The following is a 9126-nucleotide window of genomic DNA, read 5'->3' on the forward strand; positions in this document are numbered from 1 at the left end:
AAAGCACTTAGCAGGAATGTGGTGGGGGTGTGCTGGGAAAAAGGAGTCTGGCTGCTTGCTTTATGACTGTGGCTAAGGGCTGGGGCTGTGTGAAGGCACAGTCCTGGCACCTGGAGGGAGCCAGCCCCTGCCCCATGCTGGGAGAGTGTCCTGGGGAGCAGCACACAGAGCCCCCTCCCCAGCCCTGATCCCCTGGGGAGCTGCAGGGTGAGTGCTGCTTCATCCCACCCACAGCTGGGGCTGGGGCTGCTGGGAATGTCACCCTGCTCTGGCTGTGTCACCCATTACAGGGTTGTGCTCAGGGCTGTTGTTGGCACAGAGCAATGCTTGGGGAAATGCCATCATGGCACAGCAAGCCCCGCTGTGCCAGGCTGGCAGGGCACTGCCAGGGACCATAGGTGTTAGCAGGGGAGGAGAGAGATAGCAGGGATATGGAGCTGCCAGGGAGGACATGGACATTAGCAGGGGGCAAAGGGAGCAGGGGCTTCCCCACGCAGGTAAACAGCTTAGGGAGAAAAGGATCAGATGTGGGATTCAAACCCTGCCTGTGAGTGGGATGGGGAGGAGGGGTGGTGGGATATGGGGTGCTGGCTGCCCTCCACCCCACTTGCAGCTCACCCCCGTGCTGGGCTCCATTCCTGCCTCCCAGGTGAGTGTGTGGGAGGGTGGCCCTGTGCTGGCCTGGAGCTTTGCCTAACGAGCAGGACCTCAGGCATCCCCCGAGGGTGAACCCATCCCCTCCTCCCTGCTCCCCCTCTGTCAGGCACAGCCCTGTGCTGGGCTGTCCCCACGGCTGCTGCTGGGGAAGTGGCACCCAGGGCTGCTGTCCCCAGGGTACCTGCTGGCAGCCAGGTGACACAGGGCACCCGGGATGATGATAACGAGCTCGGCACGGCGCTGAGGGACAACCCTGGGCGCTACCACAAGGGCTGGCCTCGAGTCTCTCCTAATTAACATCCTCATTAGACAGAGTTAGCAGAAGGGCAACCAAACCTGCCTGTGGCCCTAGGGTGTGCTGTCACAGAGGGCACAGCCGTGTCCCCAACCCCGCTTGGCTTTGGTGGCGTGGGAAGGTGCCAGCAGGTGATGCCAGGTAAGGCCAGACCCTGGGCTGATCCAGCAGGGATGTTTTCCACATGGAGTAGCCTGGATTGGACAGGATGGATTCTGGGGTGAGCTGCAGCAGGAGCTGGAACCCTCACAGTGGTGCCAGAGACATGTCCTGCCCTGTCACAGGGGCACCCCAGCACTTTGTGGGGTGCCGGGCTCAGCTGCAGGGTGTCCCCATTCCATGTCCCCGTGCCGGGTCTCAGCCTGGCGCTGGTCCCAGCCTCGTCCCGCCGTCCCCCGGGCTGCAATTAGTGGCTGACCCCGGGCTGACCTGCCCCCCCGGCCTGGGGATGGGGCAGGATGCAGGAAGCGCCGGACAAAATACAAAATGTGCTTCAGCTGAGCCGGATGGCGGGCCCGCCGCCGGCCAGGCGTGACCTCCCGCTGCCACTGCGGGGACACCGGGGACGGGACACCAGGGGGACGGGACACCGAGGGGATGGGACACTGAGGGGATGGGACACCGAGGGGATGGGACACCGAGGGACAGGACACCGAGGGGACGGGACACCGGGGGGACGGGACACTGAGGAGATGGGACACTGAGGGGACGGGACACTGAAGGATGGGACATCGGGGACGGGACACTGAGGGACGGGACACTGAGGGACAGGACACCGAGGGGATGTGACACTGAGGGACGGGACACCGAGGGGATGGGACACCGAGGAGACAGGACACTGAGGGGACAGGACACTGAGGGACAGGACACCAAAGGGACGGGACACTGAGGGGACGGGACACTGAGGGGACGGACACTGAGGAGATGGGACACTGAGGGATGGGACACTGAGGGACGGGACACTGAGGGACGGGACACCGAGGGGATGGGACACTGAGGGACAGGATACTGAGGGGATGGGACACCGAGGGGATGGGACACTGAAGGACGGGACACCGAGGGGATGGGACACTGAAGGACGGGACACTGGGGGGACATGCATGGCAGGGAGGCAGCAGGACCTCGGTAGTGGGGTGGGAACCTCCATGAGCACCCAATCCTGGTTGCTGGGAGGGGACCCAGTTCACACCCACCATTCCAGTGGGAGGTTGGGATGGTGGGATCTGCTCAGCTTTCCTTGATAGGGGCACATCACAGCTCAGCCAGCCCTGGTGCCAGGTGTTAGAGCCATCCAGCATGTCCAACACCATCACTGGGTGCTTCCCAGCCTGTCCTGGGTTGAGCTGACACCAGCTTGGTTGGGGTTTTGGCAGCCCCACAGCAGCTGGATGGGACCAATGCAGGTGTCCTGGGGGTCCCCAGGCATGGGGATGCTCACTGTCACACATCTGGGGGATGCTCACTGTCACACATCTGGCTTGGCTCAGGCTGGAGCCTGGGGCTGCTGGGACAGCTCAGATGAGACCATTAATTGAAATAAGCCTCCCAAGTTCTGCTCCCCAGCAGCTGGCCAGGTGACCTTCCCGGTGTCACACACACCATGGCAGCTTTCCAGGCCCATTTCCAGCCTTGGCTGAAGTTCTTCCAAAAGGTTGTGGAGTTTTTGAATTCAGGCTAAGGATGCCTCGTTTTTTGCACATTCTCCACAGGGAGTGAGCTCTGTGTTGGCTTCTTCCCCACAAACATTGCATGCTGGGTGTGGGAGAGGGGAGGAGGGTCCCACAAGGTCTGTGGGATGCTGTGTTGTCTCTGCATCAGAGCAAGACTGAAAAGGGCTTTTCTCAGGGGAGAGGAGCCATGGGAGATCCTTCATCCATGATAAAGGCTTGACATCTGCATCACTTCACCTCTGGGAATTCTAGGATTCCTGGCTGACCCCCACACACTGAGATCTCCCCACGCCTGAGCTGGGGCAGGGGGATGTTTACCCAGCAGCATCCTCGGAAAACACTCCATAGGTGGAAGCTGACACCCATTCCTACATCCCACCAGCCCACCCTGGGATGAGCTGTGTCCCCAGCAAGGCAAAGCTGCAGCTCCAGCTGGCCAAGGGCCCTGGCTGGCTGCCCTGCTGCGGCTCTGCAGGAGGCTGGGGATGTCCCTGCAGCCATCACAGGGTGCTTTCTGCACAGAAACTGCCTGAGGTCCTCCTGCCCTGGGGACCAGAGCACCACCAGGTCTGGCATCCTGCCTGCAGCTCCATGGTGCTGCCTCCGTGGAGAAGCTGTCTTGGTTTGGGCTCTCAGCTTCCCCCTCCCCATCCCACAGAGTGCTTGGGGAGTGCTGGCTATGGTTGTGTGAAGGAGGACACCTCTTCCATCACCAGCTCCTTCAGCCCCAGCAGAGAATCACAACACCCAGCAGCCCTGGGCTGTGGGCAGCAAGGACCTTCTAGCTTGGTTGAGCCGTGGTGTCAAAAATAGGTTAGAAACTGTTGTAAAATAGCTGATAATTGTTAAGCATGTACTGTTAGTTTGGTTATGGTAAAAGAGGTTAAAAGGGTGGTTATATGAAATTACACCTCAGTTAAGTTCACCTCACCCCAAGTGAAACGAGCCAGCCTGGACAGAACTGTAATGGCCAATCAAGGCCTTAAACCTTCATGCAAATGAAGGATCCCAACTGAAACCAATCCAAAGGGACAAAAAAACAGGATAAAAAGGGGCTTCTGACCCAGTGAATCCATGCTGCTCCACCTGGACCATCGGGGCCATCGCTGCTGAGCAGCCCCAGCTGCAGCATCCTCGAGGGAACGCTCCTGCTCAGCCTGGGCCCCCACGCTTTAGGCCTTTCCTTTTTGTTATAATAAATGCTGAAATCACTTTAGTATCAAGAGTCTGGTCTCATTTTGAACAATGGTATTCCTCTTTTCGATCACGATCAATGCCTGATTATTCCTGAGGAGCAAATCAGTGCTCCCCATCCCTGCTGCTCTCCAAGGCAGCCCTGCTCGCTGCAAAGCCCACGCCAAGCCACGGCTACTCCCGCTTAACAGGACTGGCTGCGGTGCCAAGGCCGGCTTCAACACTGCGTCAAGATGTTTTAAGGGCAGAGCAGTCAGGATTTGTGAGAAATAGGTCGGCCTGTGACAGCAGGAGGAGGCCACTCAGTGCAAGATGCTGCGGTGTTATCGGGCAGGGAGGCGGCGGCTGGCGCCGTGCGAGCCTTCAGCCCTTGGGTGACGATGGGCGGACGGCAGCGGCTGAGCAGGGCCTTAGCAGAGGTGACAGGTGCCACCAGCCCAAGCTGGGGGTTTGCAGCCTGCAGCTGGCCTCGCTTTTGGCCAGCCATTGGTGCTGACAGGCCTGGTGGAGCATCGGTCTGGAGAATTGTGTCTCCTCCCCACCAGTGGATGTAGTGCTGGTGGAGTGTCCAGATGGTACCGGGGACACTGGGGACACAGGACCAGGCTGCCCTGTCCTTGTCCCCTCAGCCTGTCCTGCAGCCCCCGCTGTGCCTCTGACCCATGACTGGAGGATGAGTTGCCTGTGGGGAAGGAAGGATGCCTTGCCCTCTCCTGCCCTGGCTCTGAGCCCCCTGGGCTGGCTTCTCCTGCAGCTGGCTTCTCCTGCAGCTGGCTTCTCCTGCAGGCCCTCTCCCTGAGCCCAAGCAAGCCTGGGGCAGGCCTGTCAGGGATGGAGGAGCTGCTGGTCTGTGTCTTGTTGGCAAACCCATGAGCCAACGAGTGATTAGGGCAGGTTGTACTAAACCTAAGATGGGTTCAGGAACAGGGCAAGCATGGATGAGTCCTCCCAAGTCATTACAATGCTCCATCTGGTCCCACCTGCTTTCTGGCTTTGCCTGTTCTCCTACTCCTGGTTGAGGAGGAGAGGTGACCAGGGTGTTCCACGAGGCCACCTCCAGTCACGAGGATTCCCTGGGGACAGGGAAACAGCGGGACAACCTTCCCCTCTCATCCCTGCACTTGCCAGATCACAGCAACATCTTCTCCTGGCAGAGCCCTGGGCAACCCTGGGTTTCTCCATCTCCTCACCCACCCTTGCCACTGAGGTGTCACTCTCTTGTCTTGGGTGGCTTGGCAGTGGGCAGGGGGTGATGCCAGCACCCACCTGCTTTCCATCTTGGCAGGCTGGGACTGCAGCAGAGTCAGTCAAGCCCAGCCCTGGGAGCCAAGGGCCTCCATCAGTGCATCCTGCTTGACCTTTACAGTCATAATTCCTGCATTTTACCTCACGTGCTGCCCTGTGCTTTCTGAGTCTCCACCTGCTGTGGCAGCAATGCCTCCAGCAGCGGTACAGCCGTGACTGCCCACCTCCAGCAGAGCTCATTTTCCAGCTCTGGGACTGCACCAGGCAGGACACTGATGCCCGTGAAGATCTTGCAGGTCCTGCACCTCTGTCTGGCAGAGCTGGACCCCAGCAGTGAGAAGGAGTGCTTGGCACAGCTCAGCATCCCCCAGCTGTGCCCTGTCCCCTCTGGGTGACACATGCTGGTGGCATCACTACCACTGGCATCCTTCCACCTTGCCATCGTGGGCACAGGTCTCCTACTGCCAGGTGACCTGAGCACCAGCCAGCTGGGAGATGCTGCCCCAGCTAGGCTCTGACTCCCTGAGCAGGAGACACTCTTCTCCTTGCTTCAGGACTTTTTGGGTGCTTTTCACCTGAAGCAGGTGGGGAAGAACCAGCCTAGGGCAGATCCCACTTGTGTGCTCCTCCACTGCCTGTACTGAGGGATGGGGTGCAGGCCCTGGGCTGGCACTGAGGGATGGGGTGCAGGCCCTGGGCTCTGCTGAGGGATGGGGTGCAGGCCATGGGCTGGCACTGAGGGATGGGGTGCAGGCCATGGGCTGGCACTGAGGGATGGGGTGCAGGCCCTAGGGTCACACTGAGGGATGGGGTGCAGGCCCTGGGCTCACAGTGCAGGCCCTGGGCTGGCACTGAAGGATGGGGTGCAGGCCATGGGCTGGCACTGAGGGACGAGGTGCAGGCCCTTGGCTCACAGTGCAGGCCATGGGTTGGCACTGAGGGATGGGGTGCAGGCCATGGGCTGGCACCGAGGGATGGGGTGCAGGCCCTGGGCTGGCACTGAACCCCAGCTCCTGCCTCTCTGCTGGCCTGGGAGGGCTCCCACCAGCAGCACGGTTCGCTGCCTTGCCGTGAGTCCTGACATTTCTCCATCGAGACAGCCTCAGGGGGAGGCATAAATTGGCTTTGCTGCAAGTGTGTGTGTGTGTGTGATGGGGGCTCCCTGCCCCCCAGCTGCAGCCCATGGAGTGCCTGAGCTGGCTGGTGGCCCTGTCACTGGGGCTGGGGCAGGGTTTGGCTGTGGTGCCTTCCAGGAGAGGCAGAGGCATTGCAGAGGGTGAGGCTGCAGGGCAGCTGAGGAGGCAGAGCCACTCCTGGGAGCTTGGGGCCGATCTGGGGGAAGGGGCCAGGGCAGGGCAAGACATGAGGGGATGGGGAGTGCGCACAGAAAGAGAGAACGCTCTTCCTTTAGGCAGAGGAACGAGAGAAAAGGGCAGGAGAAGAGGCAGGAAATGGGGGTGGGAAAGGGACACAGCAGAGATGGGAATCCTTGGAGAAAACACAATCTGTTGGGTGGGGGAGTAGTGGGGGTCTGGGTGCTCCCACATCCTACCAGTCCCCCATGAGATGGGCCACCAGGGACCCACATTTAAACCCCAAATGGCAAGATGGGCAGCGAGTCAGAGCTGGGGCTCCAGAGTGAGCAGTGCCAAGGGCTGCGGGATGCCCAGAGGCATCCCAGTGATGGTGCTGGCCTGCTCCCACCCTGGGGACACTCTGCACCCTGGGTCACCTCCCCAGCACGGTGCAGAGCTGCCACCTCTGCCCCCACAGCTCCATTTTCTTCCATCTCCAGACAAAGTGACCGCTTATCCGCTTGGGTTTCACGCTGTGTGCTCAGCCCGGCGCTCACCCCGCGGCTGGACACGGGCAGGAAGAGGAATGCGACCAGGCAGGTTTGTGCAAACACAGGCACTGCGTGGTCCCCCTCGGTCTTTAGTCTGGTAAGCAAAATCAGCATCTAATCCAGATCAAACAGGACTTTAGCTCCTGTCAAAGGACTGATCCCCTATTCTGCCCAGGCTGTGGCATTTAAAGGGACACGGCCAGGTTAAGGGTAGCTGGAAACAAAGGGTTTGTGAAAATCGTCATAATAAAAATAACAACAACAAAAGCTGGGAAAGATTAGTGTGAAGAGAGACTATAATGAAATATAACTGCCAAAGAAAACTGTGGTTAATGGAGACATCTCCCTAGAGCATTAGAAACCCCAGGTAGTGGAGGAGGAAAGAGATAAGTGAAACCACTCAGAAACCAGCAGCAAAACAAGCCAGGCTGTTCCTGGATCAGGGCAAGATCTCCTCTCCTCTCTCCTCTCTCCTCTCTCCTCTCTCCTCTCTCCTCTCTCCTCTCTCCTCTCTCCTCTCTCCTCTCTCCTCTCTCCTCTCTCCTCTCCTCAATATCCCCACGCAGGAATTGGATCCAGTAATGGGTAGTTCCTTTATTTGCCATCCAGGCTGTGATGGGAGCACTCCTGGGTTGCTCTGGGTGTTGGGCAGTGGTGCCAGGGGGCACAGCTGCCTCCCCAGGCTGGCCCAGCCCTGTGCCTCAGCCCCAGAAGGGATTTAGCCACCCGACTTCTCTGACCTTAATAACCAGCACTGACTTACCCAGAGTCTGGTGGCTAAATCCCGTGTGAGTCTGGAAGTGTGGGAGTCAGTGTCACAAGTAATTTATTCCATGCATCTCTCAGCCTCCTAAACTTGGGGAAGCCAGTTCTTAACACAGATCCTGGTGCTGCCACAGCCCTGCAGGTCGAGCAGATCTGCAGCAGACTTTCTTTCTCCTCTTCCCTCTTTCCCTCTTGCCCAGCTGGAGAGCAAAGCCCTGCTCAGGCTCTTCTCCAGCCCAGGAACAGGCAAAGCCTCTGCTGCCCACAGGACCTTGGAGCATCCTTGAAGCCATGGACAAGCCATCTCCACAGTGGGGCAAATGCCCCCAAACCATTACTGGAACAGGCACAGTCCCTACAAGCCAGGCATGGCTCACACATGGCTGCTGCATCCTGGGGAGCTCAGTCTTGCTCTCTGGATGTTGTCAGTCCAACGTGGCCCTTCTGCCTCATCCCAAACCTCTGCTCTGCTGTGCTGAGGGTGGAAAACCAGAGGCAGCTCTTCAGCTGGGCTCTGTGGGGCTGGAGCTGCTGAGTGTGGAGGAGTTCTGCCCATGGAAAGGGAGGGCAGGCAGTCCTGCTCCACTGGATATTGGCAGAAACCTTTCCTGAGGTTTCTGGCCCTTTTCAGAGCCAAAGAGCTGGAGGCTGGTGGGGCCCCACTGACCACAGCCCTCAGGCAGGGTGTCCAGCCCTGGCCCCCCTCACTGCCTGGGGGTGCAGCCCCCTGTGCTCAGAGCTGGTGATTTCTCACATCCACATCCCTTACTCTGCTCTGCATCATGGCCAAACCCAGTGGCCTGGAGCTTTCCCAGGCATGACCACATGTGGGTTACTCCCTCTCCTTCAGCATCTGCTCAGACACTGCCACAACCTCTGCTGTGCCCTGGGCATGCCAAGGACAGCAGGCTGTGGCACAGGCGGGCAGAGAGCTCTGTGGGCAAGCAAAGGGGTGCAGGCAGGCTGGGACAGGAAGGCAGGGGCTGCAGGGAGGGTTTTTCAGCTGGGCTGGCCTCATCCCTGCTGCCTGCAGCTCAGGATGGCTGGGGAGTTCAGGCTGGGTTACAGCCACTGCCACAGCCTGAACATCACATTCATATTCTAGTCACAGTTTTTGGGCATCTTTGCTTTTCTTGGCAGTGTCAGAGCTCCAGGACAGCAGGGAAAAGAGGGAAATGGACCTCACTTGCCATGTCTCTGCTGCTGCAGCTGTCTCAGAGGAGCGTGCTGGTTGTCCTGAGTCATGTCTGTGCCAAGCAGAGCTGAGCTGACACCCAGCACAACCTGGGCTGCTGCGTTTGCTGCCTGGGAGCCTTTTTGTTCCTCCCACAATCAGGTCACAGCCTGTCCCATCTGGGTGAGGCAATGCTGTGGGCACAGGCAGGGGTGGACGTGCCTTTGCTGCCCAGCACAGACGGTTTTCAGCCAGCAGCAGCTGCAGGAAGCTGGGGACC

Source organism: Agelaius phoeniceus, chromosome 15 (assembly GCF_051311805.1).
Source record: "Agelaius phoeniceus isolate bAgePho1 chromosome 15, bAgePho1.hap1, whole genome shotgun sequence".
NCBI classification, from domain to species: Eukaryota; Metazoa; Chordata; class Aves; order Passeriformes; family Icteridae; genus Agelaius; species Agelaius phoeniceus.